Raw genomic sequence first — 12,508 nt, 5'->3', positions numbered from 1 at the left:
ATGTGCTATTCTTTCCCCCAAGGGGAGGGCCAGAATTTTTGGCACTGCTGATCCTTCCGGCTGTCCCATGATTTTCAGTTTACTAGTGACATCTGGGAATAGGTTTTGCCCTCGAGATTTGAGCTTTAAGAAATAGCAACATTCTTGATGATGGGGCTGGAAGTAGTTTTACAGATGAATTGAGAAGCAAGACATTTGTTAGGTACATGGATATGGTTGAAATTAACGGTAGGGCAACCTGGGGAGGCAACAGGCACCAGAGAAAAGGGGCAGTGATTCTGGACCACTGGTCCAGGCTGTTAAATTGGTCAACAGGCTCATAACAGCCGAAGAACATTTCAAATGTATAAAAAGAAATAGGACTAGAGAAGGAGGTGTGAGGTTTAGCAGTCCTGTGTTACCAGATTTGCTCTTTAGGGACTCAACTCCCAAGGTCCCTAGCTTGCCCTAAGGATAGAGGGGGTGGGAGGTGGTGGCAGAAGGAGCATCTTGGGAACATTTGTTGGGTGCCCAGAAAACAGGCTTTGACCGCATTTGAACTGACATATTTGAAAAATGAACTTTATTTCACTGCATACTGTTTCAGTGATTCATTCTTTATATGTGCATTTACTCAGCAGAAGTGAGTCAAAAATAAGATGGATGCTAAATTTATATGTTAATTTTAATATCGAAGCTATCCTATATTTGAAGAATAAGATCAGTGCTTCAATTTCATTTCTTATGTGGTACTGAACGTTGTCATTACCGGAAAAAAGTCATTTCTGAATGCATCCTCCCCAAATTCTAATCTCAGAGGGCAGAGGAGGCTCAGGAGAGGCAATCTTGCCTTTTGTTGATGGTCTATTCTGGACATGCTTCAACGTTCCCACAGTATCATTTACTATTTCAGTGTGAAGGGTAAATAGGAAAGGTAGTGGTTTTCCCTTAAATTACAATGGAGTTTATTTACTAATTAGATTCTGAGAGTTTGCCGAGATTGTTAGGTTATGTCAAGAGTTTCATATATCCCATGGGCAAAGCCACTGGACTTAACCAAAAGTAAACAGCAGCTGTTGAGAAAAATTATCCCTTCCGAAGACTTGAGTCACTGCTTGTTGGTTTTAGACCATCACCTCACCCTGCCACTGTGATTTAAATGAAAGATTCCTAAGATCTATGGAAGCATCTCTGTCTCCTAGCCAAATATGGCAGAACCAGACGTGTGGTGGTTTCTATAGAGGGAGGGTGGGTGAATTAAACGTGGGACCTTCCTCAGCCCCAGGGGCTGCTATGACAATACCAGTGGGCTCTGTCCTCACTAGCAGCCTGCTGGCTGTCCATTGCAGCCCCTGGCTTTCCTTGTTGCTTCTGCCTTCAGGGATCACTGGGTGAAATAGGCTGCTGTGGAGGCTGTCCATTTTGTGTATTGCACCAAGGGGTCCAGCCAAGGAGCAAGTGGGGCCTCAGATCCAGAGTGGGTACCCTTTTCAAATTTGTCAGACCAGAAAAGGTGCTGTTTTAGGAGAAGCCTTTTTCTACTCTGCTCAAAGGTACACTAAAACCTAGCAGAGACCCTAGAGAAAGAGAGAGAAAGAAAAAACAATGAGTTGCTAGAGAACAGTTTGAGCATTGAAAGGAATAGCTGTGGAAGCCATGGATAAATAAATCTTCGTCAACCTATCTCCTTTGGCCTGTCCCCTTTGAGAAAATAGGAAGTAGTTTCAATTTTCAAAAAAATCTCACTCAATGGACTTGAGATTAGAAATGGAGGGAGATGTTGGAAAGGGAGCTGGGAGAACTAGCCTTTATTGAGTATCTACTACCTGCATCTGTTAGGTCAGCCCAGCATTCTGACCTCAGTATATCTCTGAGGACTGTCCCTGATCTAAAACCAGCTCAGGCCACCAGCAACCAGGTGGGCATATATCATTTAGGGCTGCCTGAGTAGACAACAGCACATGTAAAACACCACAAATGAATGAATGAAAATGCCCACAGAAAACACTAATTTATGCAGTTTTCTTTCTTTTTTTTTTTTTGAGATGGAGTCTCACTCTGTCACCAGGCTGGAGTGCAATAGCGTGATCTCGGCTCACTGCAACCTTCACCTCCCGGGTTCAAGCAATTCTCCTGCCTCAGCCTCCTGAGTAGCTGGGACTGCAGGTGTGCACCACCACACCCGGCTAATTTTTGTAGTTTTAGTAGAGACGGGGTTTCACCATGTTGGCCAGGATGGTCTTGATCTGCTGACCTCGTGATCCACCCGCCTCGGTCTCCCAAAGTGTTGGGATTACAGGTATGAGCCACTGCACCCAGCTGATTTATGCAGTTTTCTATCTTCAAGACAGCCCTGTGAGCCAGCCTGTCTGCATATCTCTTAATACAGTAATATTTGAGATTCACTGCAGATCCTGAATCTTCAAGAAACATTATGTGTAATGCAGCTTAGTATTAAAGATATCTTACTGTATCCAGAGTTTTGAGAATTGGAATAATGCTTTGTATACCACTGCTTATACCCTTAGAGAAAATCTTATGAATCCAACACTGATTTAGTCAAATTAGTAATTCAAAGCACCTGCTAGGTATTATTTTGAAACATTATCTGAAACCAATCCAAATGCAAATTATTTTATTAAAAAATCACTTCTAGCTGGGCGCAGTGGCTCACACCTGCAATCCCAGTATTTTGGGAGGCCAAGGCAGGCAGACCACAAGGTCAGGAGTTTGAGACCAGCCTGACCAACATGGTGAAACCCCGTCTCTACTAAAAATACAAAAATTAGCCAGGCGTGGTTGCAGGCGCCTGTAATCCTGGCTACTCGGGAGGCTGGGGCAGGATAATTGCTTGAACCCGGGAGGCGGAGGTTGCGGTCAGCCCACATCATGCCACTGCACTCCAGCCTGGGCAACAAGAGTGAAACTCGGTCTCAAAAAGAAAACAAAACAAAAACAAAAACAACAAAAACAGAAAAACCGATTCTACCCAGAATCCCACATTGTCCAAAAGTGGTTTGGAATTAAGTGAACACAGGAGCAAGCATTTAAAAAGCACTTATTCTGGCTGGGTGTGGTGGCTCATAGCTGGAATCCCAGCACTTTGGGAGGCCAAGGTGGGAGGATCACTTGAGCCCAGGAGTTCGAGACCAGCCTAGGCAACATGGTGAGACCTTATCTCTACAAAAAATTTTTAAAAGCCGTGGTGGTACACACCTGCAGCCTTAGCTACTCGGGAGGCTGATACAGGAGGATCTGTTGCGCCCAGGAGTTCGAGGTTGCAGTAAGCTATGACTGGGCCATTACACTCCAGCCCAGGCGGCTGTCTCTTAATAATAATAATTTTAAAAGCACTTATTCTGTGCTAGCCATTGTTAACATCTATTAACTCATTTAATCCTCTCAACAACCACGTGAAGTCAGTAGATTACCATTCCCATTTCGTAGACGAGGAAGCAAAGAAGTAACTTTCTCAAGGTCAACGACCAGGAAGGGTCACGTGGACGTGGGCTTCGGTCTCTCTCAGGACTTCGGATCCAGTTTACGGGCTCGGAGTTCACAGGGCTTTTTGGAGCTCCTGGACCTTTGCCCAGCTACCTGGCTTTCTCCCGGGCCCGAAGACAGCTCCATCAGAGGCGGGAGTTGCGGCCGTGGCTGTCGAGGGCGACCCCCAGGAGCCCGAGAGGACGTGGCGTGAAGCCCCGTCGGTGAGAGCGACCAGCGCCTTCCCTTTCCCTGCGCCGCCTGCGTCAATGTTGTTCCCGGCTCTGCTGCCCCCTGGAGGCTAGTGGAGGTCAACGCGTGAGGTCAGCGTGTTCCCTCCGCCTGTTAGTCCTCATTCATCTCTCGGCCAAACCAGAAAGATGGGAGGGTATTTCAAAGATATCTTTACTATATTTTATTTCACTCAAATTCAAGGATCCCTCTCCCAGGACAGCTGTGACTACAGACCATGGGATTCACATCCTCCCACCCCACGGCGCAGGACCGGCAGGGGATTTCCAAGAAGCCCCTGGCCTGTGGGTCGCTGAGACCCTCCTAGAAGTTTCAGCCTGGCTGATGACACGCACGTGTGTTGACCATGGCTTGCGGATGAAACTCAGATATGAACTATCTAATGCCGCCATGGAGGAAATGTAATTTTAAGACCCAACTTTATTAAAACTGCTGGGCAAATAATAGAATGCCAGGAAAACCATTTCATCCATAGTTTCTCCAAGTGGCGTCTATGACTCACTGGATCTGGAATCCCCTGAAGCGTCTGTTCAAACAATTTGGATTCTTAATCCATCTTTAAACCTTCTCAACCAGAACTTCTGGGAGGGGATATCTCCCTCCCTCCCAGGAATCCACAATTGCAATGAGAACCTTGAAGTCCACTCCTGTCCAGGGAACAGCCTTAGAGAACTCAGGCCCTCCAGTGAAGGAGGAAAAGACAAATCTAGTTGTAATACTTGAAGTATATTGCTCATCTTTAAATTACCCACCCAGGTGAATAAAACACTCTCTCAGGGTAAAAGCACATGTGAATTTGTCCAAATCATTGTAATAAGGCTCCTGGGGGTGGGGGGTGGTTAACACCGTGATCAGCAGCAACTAATAATACTAACTACATCATCCCCACAGGGCCTGGGGTGCAAGGACAGTTATTTGCCCTTCACAGTTATGGATTGGTTCGATCAATTAAAAGAAAAATTACCCAAATAGAATTTTTCTTTTTTTAAACTCAGAGTGAGACCCAGTCAGTTAGCATTTTGAACTGTGGGTGGAGGACCCAGTTGCCTTACGAGTGTGCCTCTGAAGGAGGAGGAGGAAGAGAGGAGAAGACAGAGACTCTCTTTGGGCAAAGCGGGGCTTTCAGCACGTTCGGTGGTGCAGCTCTGACCCTGCCCAGTCATGGCACTGACCTATGCCACCATATGGGGGTGGATCGAGGTGGGTGGTGGCATCTGGGATCTCTGCTTGGCTTCCCGGTTGAAAGGAATATCCTCTGCAGCCCCACCGGGGAGCAGGGCGGAAAGGTGAGATAGTTAAGTCTACAGGAAGGAGGGAGGATTGTGGTTTCTGAGCTGGCCTCCCTCTCCCAAGGGGTGGGAGGGAGGCCTGGAGCAACCTCAGCTGAGATCCATTAGCTCCGGCCCCCACCAGAAGCACGGGCATGATGAGTGTTTGGAGGACAAGGGAAGTGAGCCCACCTGTGCCTGGGAGCCCCAGCATCTGCTGCAGCTATTATGGCAGGGAGAGGAAAGGGCACTGCAAAAGCCAGCGCGGCCTGCAGAGGATCCACCCATGGGTAGTGGGCTTGACCCTCAGTGAGCAGAAGGGATAGGGAGAATAAAATGCATTCCTGTTGTGGCCTAAAGGCCTCCCAGCTGGAAGGAAGCCAGGCAAGCCTGACCAGACAGCCGGTTCCAGTGGCCATTTGCCCAGGAGAGTAGCCACTCTGTGGGTGGGATCAAGTCCTTCCTTCAGCATCGCATACAGTTATTCACACACCAGAGCTTTGGTGACTTGCTCTGAGCCTAGCTGGACCCAGATACCTTTGTTTTCCAGTTTTCCTGATAAATTAGCGCCAAAGAAGGAAGAGCTCATTAATCAACTGTCTTGGTCCATATATAAGACACCAGTTAAACTTGAATTTCAGATAATCAGTGAATCATTTTTTATCATTAGGATGTCCCAGGCTGAATTTGTATAGGTATATATTTTTACGTGTGTGTGTGTGTGTGTGTGTGTGTGTATAAATATATATATAACTATGTCCAGGGAATAGTATGTAAGTATAATATATAGTATACATACTTATACTAAAAAATTATCCATTGTTTATCCAAAGTTGAATTCAACTGGGCATCCTATGTTTTTGTTAGCTAAATCTTGTAACCCTACCGGAAGCGATGTGTCTGTGGTATGACTATAGCTGTTGCCTCGGTCATGTCCCTGCAGTTAAGAAAACAGGAAAGCTGAAGTGGTAACAAAATGGGCTGAAGGCCTAATCCAGCCCTCAGGTGTATTTTGTTTGATTAGTACAGAGTTTTTGTTTTCATTTTCAAATAATTGCCAACATTGAAAAATCCAGAGATCTCACATATGCACCGAGTGTTTAGGCATTTCTGGAAAAGGTGGAAGATCTGTCAATATCGTATGGAAACAAATGAGATGTTCCCTGCCTTGGTCTCACTCATTTGTGCTTCTTTCCTGTAGCTGAATTTGGGACAGATCCATATAGGGTATTCAATTCCCTAAAATTTTCCCTAGAACAGGGAGGAACTTTTTTTGGGGTGCTGGAATCCCTGAGTGCCTGTTGAGCCTGACCAGGCTGATCTAAAGCAGGAGGGCTCTTTACCCCTCACCCTCGACGTCTGACCTGGAGACTTGCTCCTTATAAGGCTTACATGTGACCTGGGACAGGTCCCTTGCTTCTCCCAGGGTCTCTATTTTCATCCCTAAAACAAGGGGACAACTATCCATGTTTCCCAACTTTTTTGTACCAAAAGTTCTTTTTTGTCAACCTTATGCCACTGTGGTTCCAGTTTTTGCTTGTTTGTTTGTTTTATAGAATGGTTCACAAATTTGTGAGTCATCCTTGCTCAGGGCCACGCTAATCTTCTCTGAGTCATTCCGATTTTGGTATGTGTGCTGCTGAAGCGAGCACATGGACCCGATGTTTTCAAAGATCTGTCTACCCAAGCAAATGACATATGTTACAAACAGCCTGTAAGTTCTGGCCTGTCTGAAAGCTAACTGGTTTCATCACACCACATGGGTCAAATTCCCTCTAAAAGCAAAAACATTTTGTAAGCTCCTGTAACCTTGCTGAAAATAGGGATGCCTTTAAAGCCAATAAGGGCTGGGTGGGGCTAGCCTAGGTTACACTTCAGTAACACACTCCAAAATTTCAGTGGTTTAACACATAAAGGTTTATTTTAAAACTGTAACCCATGCAGAATCTGCCGTGGGTTTGGCAGCTCTCTAGGCAGTGACACAAGCATTGTATCTTTTTTTTTTTTGAGACAGAATCTGACTCTGTCGCCTAGGCTGGAGTGCTGTGGCATGATCTCGGCTCACAGCAACTTCCGCTTCCCAGGTTCAAATGATTCTCCTGCCTCAGCCTGCTGAGTAGCTGGGATTACAGGCATGCACCACCATACCTGGCTAGTTTTTTATATTTTTAGTAGAGACGGGGTTTCACCATGTTGGATAGGCTGGTCTTGAACTCCTGACCTTGGGCGATCTGCCCTCCCAAAATGCTGGGATTACAGCCACTCTGGCTTTAGTTTCCTTCTTTACTGTGGCTTGACCATTTCCACGTGTGGTTTTCCTGGCAGGGGAGGGTGTCTGGTGGGCTTTCCAGGGCCTCACCTCTGCTCATGTTTCATTGGCTGGATCCAGTGCCATGGCTTCACTTAGAGGAAAGGGCTAGGAGGTAGAGTTTTCTGCATGCCTGGGAAGCTGTGGAGAAAAGCATACAATGAAACTAAGAGGTGACACCACAGGGACATGAGCCCTTTCAGTTCCAAAATCCTACATTCTGTCATTCTTCAGAGTGGTCACATGGTGTGGTCTGTAGATACACTGGCTTGACCTTTAAGATGACTGACTGCTGTCAAGCAGAACAGATGCTACAGATATGTTGAGCTTTAAGTAGTTCCGAATCCTATGTTTCCTTCCGGATGATAATAGCTTTTTTTTTTTTTTTTAGACAGAGTTTCGCTCTTGTCACCTAGGCTGGAGTGCAATGGCTCGATCTCTGCTCACTGCAACCTCTGCCTCCCAGGTTCAAGCAATTCTCCTGCTTCAGCCTCCCAAGTAGCTGGGATTATGAGCGCCCAACACCACACCCAGCTAATTTTTATACTTTTAGTAGAGATGGGGTTTCACCATGTTGGCCAGGCTGATCTCGAACTCCTGACCTCAGGTGACCCGCCTACCTCGGCCTCCCGAAGTGCTGGGATTACAGGTGTGAGCCATCATGCCGGCCACAGCTAACTTTTACTTTGTGTGCGTGTATCGACTCACTTATCTTCACAGCAGCCCTAAAAGGTAGGTACGTTTTTTATTGCTCCTGTACTATTTTTTTAACAGGAACTGTTTCATAGATTTTAAAAACAGGCTCTGTCTTCACTTGAACAGACATATTTGAAAAATGAACTCGAGTCCACTGTGTGCTGTTTCAGTGATGCATTCTTGATACATGCATTTTCCCAGCAGAAGGCCCAGAATCACTAACCCGCTGCTTCAGGGTCACGCAGTTGCTGTGGGGAGCTGGACTTCCCCCTGAGAGTCACATCCGAGAGCCCATCTTGGGCTGACACTCGGGTCATTAGGCTCAGGGGCCCTGACATGCCTCCAGAGTCTGCTCCTCAGGATTTCAGAGACCAGCTCATCAGGACAGTGAAGCCTGAGTGTAAGATGAAACTGGCCTTAATTTGACCAGCTACAGTAAGTTGGCTCTAATTGGATGTGAAATATTTTGCCCCTACAGGGAAATTTAACTGTGTTTTTTTTCTTTTTGACATTTAGTGGCCCACGTTCCAGTGGGTACAATTTCCAACTCCCAGCCCCAGACTAGCCCCTAATTAAAATATGATGTTTTCCTTTCAAGCTTGGTTTGAAAGTCAACTGACAGTTTTTTGTTTTCTGTTGTTAGGAAATTGTTTTTATTTTTTGAAAAGGTCAGGGATTTACAGAGCTCCAAAGTAAAAAGACATAAAAAGGTTTACAGGGAAAATTCTCCCTCCTCCGAGCTACCTGAGTGCAACCAATGTTTAGTGTCTTGGGCATCCTTACAGAAATATTTTATTTTTAATTTTCTTTTTACAAACAAGGCAGCGCTCTGTCACCCAGGCTAGAGTGCAGTGGTATGATCACGGCTCACTGCAGCCTTGACCTCCCCAGGCTCAAGTGATCCTCCTAATTTTAGCTTCACTAGTAGCTGGGACTATAGGCACACACCACCATGCCCAGCTAATTTTTGTTCTATATTTTATTTTATTTTTTTGTAGAGACAGGATCCTACCATGTTGTCCAGGCTGGTTTTGAACTCCTGGACTTAAGTGATCCTCCTGCTTCAACCTCCCAAAGCGTTGGGATTACAGGCATAAGCCACTATGCGCAGCCCTTCCAGATATATTTTATGCACATGCAAGCATAAGTATTCTTTTTTCATTTTCTTTAAACATTATTTATAGTATACTATATACACAGTTGTTTTACCTTGCCTTTTTTTTTCTGTCCACTTACTATGTTTTGGAGATAGCTAAATATAATTATAAAGATAGTTTCTTCGTTTAAAAATTTAAATTTAAATTAAAATTTAATTTAAAATAAAAATTTAAAAAATTACATAGTATTTGGCTGTTCCATAGTTTATTTAGCAGTCCCCTTCTGGTAAGTATGTTAAGTTTTGAAGTCATCTACTATTAAACGATTTAGTAATAAATAACTTTAGACAAATGTGATTTGAATTGGGAGCAAGTATAAGTTGCATAAATTGATGAAAGAGGAATTCCTGCAGCAAAGCGTACACGCATTGGTAATTTTACTAGATACTGCCAATTTGTCCCCTTATAGGTATTTTTCCAGTTTATACTCCTATCAATAAAGTACAAGAATGTCAGCTTCCCCACATCCCCAGTGAGGGTGTTTTCAGTTGTGATTTCCCACAACTTGAAAATCTCAGTATGCTTTCATTTGCATTCTCTTCTTATGAATGGAGGTGAGCTTTTCGTATGATGCCATCTGCATCAACAGGCATCTCTTTCTCGGAGTGCTGGAAGAACACTTGCCCTTGAACAGGTCTGTGACCCAAGTTCAAAGCTGGCAGAACCCATCGCAGCTTAACCACCAGGGTTTGTAGCTGAATGTCTTATGCAAGGAAGTGGTTGGTTTCTGCAGTGTGTTCTCATTAGAAATGCTTGGTCACTGAAACCAATCCTAACCAGGCTGATGGCGCCATCTATCTTTCTGAGATGGGTAAATGGAATGCAATGCAGTTTTACAAGCGGGATATTTGGGACCTGACATGGATGATTTCAGGGACCTGACCCTGATGATGAGCTCTGCCAGGGGCTGTGGATGCGTTCCATCAAAGCTGAAAATATCATCAACTTATTGAATTGTCTTTTGTCCTACTTGATGTCACTGAAGTGAGCATCTCTTTTTGATTTTTAAAAAATGTCTGGCCAGGTGTAGTGGCTCACGCCTGTAATCCGAGCACTTAGGAAGGTCGAGGCAGATGGATTGCTTGTGCCAAGGAGTTCCAGACTAGTCTGGACAACATGGAGAAACCCCATCTCTACAAAACAATACACACAAAAAATTAGCCAGGTGTGGTGGCGAGAACCTGTAGTCCCAGCTACTTGGGAGGCTAAGGTGGGAGGATCACCTGAGCCCAGGGAGGTTGAAGCTGCAGTGAGCCGTGACTGCACCACTGCACTCTGGCCTGGGTGACGCAGTGAGACCCTGTCTCAAAAAACAAACAAAACAAAACTTTATTATTAAAAAAATAAAAGGCCCACATATATAGAGAATAGTGAAATGAACCCTAATCTACACATCACCAACATTAAGCAGTTACGAAGACTACACGACACTTGACCCATCCATCCCATTTCCTGTTTCTTCCTTTTGGATGAGGTAAGTAGTCTTTAAAGCAAATACTGTCATTTCACCCTTATGTACTTCAGTAAACATCTCTAAAAATGGGCATAGTCATATATAATTACAATGCCATGATCAGATCTGACAAAATTAAAAGTAATTCATTGGTATCATAAGACCGAGTTCATAAAAATCTCCGAGTTATCTCCAGCCTCGCTCCCCCTTTACCGTGGGTTTGTCTGATGGGGGTCCACACGCTGTATTTGGTTCTATGTTTCTTACGTCTCTTCATTTGCACAGTGGACGCCCCCTTTGTGAGGAAACGGAGTCCATTGCTCAGCAGAATCCTCTCCATTCTGAAACTGTGTGTTTGCTTCCTCATGGAGTCACTTAATTTGTTCCTGGATCCCCCATGTTTCCTGTAGAGTGGAAGCAGATCTAGAGGCTTCTTGGATATGGGTTCAAATGTTTGAGGGAGATGTACTTCCCAGGAGATGCTGGTCCACTGCCTACTGCGTCACTTCCGAAGGGACACAGTGGGTCTTTTGTCCACCAGGCAAGATCAGTGGGGGTCAGTAACGTCAGCCAGACAACCCCTCCATTGCAAACTCCACCTTCCATCTTTTCTCTACAACCTTTCATTTGCTCACTATGTTGCTGGAATCAGTAATTTCAATTAGGGGTTGAAAAATGGGGATTTTCCTTTTTTTTTTTTTAATTTTTTTTTTGAGAGGAAGTCTCCCTCTGTTGCCCAGGCTGGAGTGCAGTGGCGCGATCTCGGCTCACTGCAACCTCCTGACTGCTGGGTTCAGGTGATTCTTCTGCCTCAGACTCCCGAGTGGAATTACAGGCATGCGCCACCATGCCCGGCTCATTTGTGTATTTTTAGTAGAGATGGCGTTTCGCCATGTTGGCCAGGCTGATCTTGAACTCCTGACCTCAGGTGATCCACCTGCCTTGGCCTCCCAAAGTGCTGGGATTATAGGTGTGAGCCACCGCACCCAGCGGGGATTTTCTAATTCTACCATTGCTTCCACATATTAGTTGGAGTTTTTTCTGTATATAAAGAAAACTAGAGTTATTTTGTCACCTTGGAATAGTTTATATCTTGTTAAAGTGGCCAGTGGTTTCCTCAGGTTTCTTGTTTTTTAAGTGGTCTACCCTTCTCCAGTTGAGGAAACAAAGAACAGCATATTATGTTCAGACCATAGAATTAGCCTAGGAAAGAAATAGCCTTTTTTTTTAGCTTTACTTATTACCATAGAATATTTAGCCCCAGATGTGTGTGAAATTTCATAATTACTAATTGATCCTTTTCAGTTGCAGGCGTTACCCTTTCTCCCTGACTTTGGTCTTTTCCTCAGGGTCTGTCTCCTCGAATCAGCAAAAGCATTGAGCTGTAATAAAGTATGTAGGCTGAAATATCATCACTGAAATCTCATCACATTCCTTTCGCTCCAAAGCCAAACACCACTTAGTTGGATGATCTTTGGATAATATGTTGCAATGACTCTCAGTTGTGTACACTTTAGTAAGAATTAATGCAACCAGCTTGCTTTCCATTTCACAGATTAGGTTGATGCGGGAGAGACAGGCCTGGAAAGGAAGTAGCAAAAAGAGGGCATTGAATCACCAGGTGCAGGGCCCTTTCTAGATGGTTGTGGAGGCAGTGTTGTTTTTTCAGCTAGTAGAAGCAGCTGACAGCATTTCATGCTAAGAAGAGACACTAGGAAGAAGGAAGAAGGGAAATAAAGATGTTCTGGGAACTTTTAGCTGCTAAAGAATGGGTTAGATACCCGATTATGGGCACCTGAAATACCCATTCTTCCCCTACCACACCGTATCTCTGTAAGATATTTTTGCTGCAAGTCACACAATACTGGACTGAGAAAGGCCACTGTCTAGACATGTGCGTTTCTGAATAAAT

The 12,508-nt window shown here is 44.8% G+C and overlaps 1 non-coding gene across 1 annotated transcript; it reads right to left on the bottom strand.

The window, feature by feature from the left end:
* Positions 1–6,528: 6,528 nt before the first annotated feature.
* On the bottom strand, positions 6,529–6,634 carry LOC112204536 (U6 spliceosomal RNA). Its single transcript, XR_002938168.2, has one exon. It is a non-coding gene; the product is annotated as a U6 spliceosomal RNA (small nuclear RNA).
* Between the last annotated feature and the right edge of the window lie 5,874 nt (positions 6,635–12,508).

Source organism: Pan troglodytes, chromosome 11, assembly GCF_028858775.2.
Source record: "Pan troglodytes isolate AG18354 chromosome 11, NHGRI_mPanTro3-v2.0_pri, whole genome shotgun sequence".
Lineage (NCBI taxonomy): Eukaryota > Metazoa > Chordata > Mammalia > Primates > Hominidae > Pan > Pan troglodytes.
This window is presented reverse-complemented; position numbering and strand designations above follow the sequence as displayed.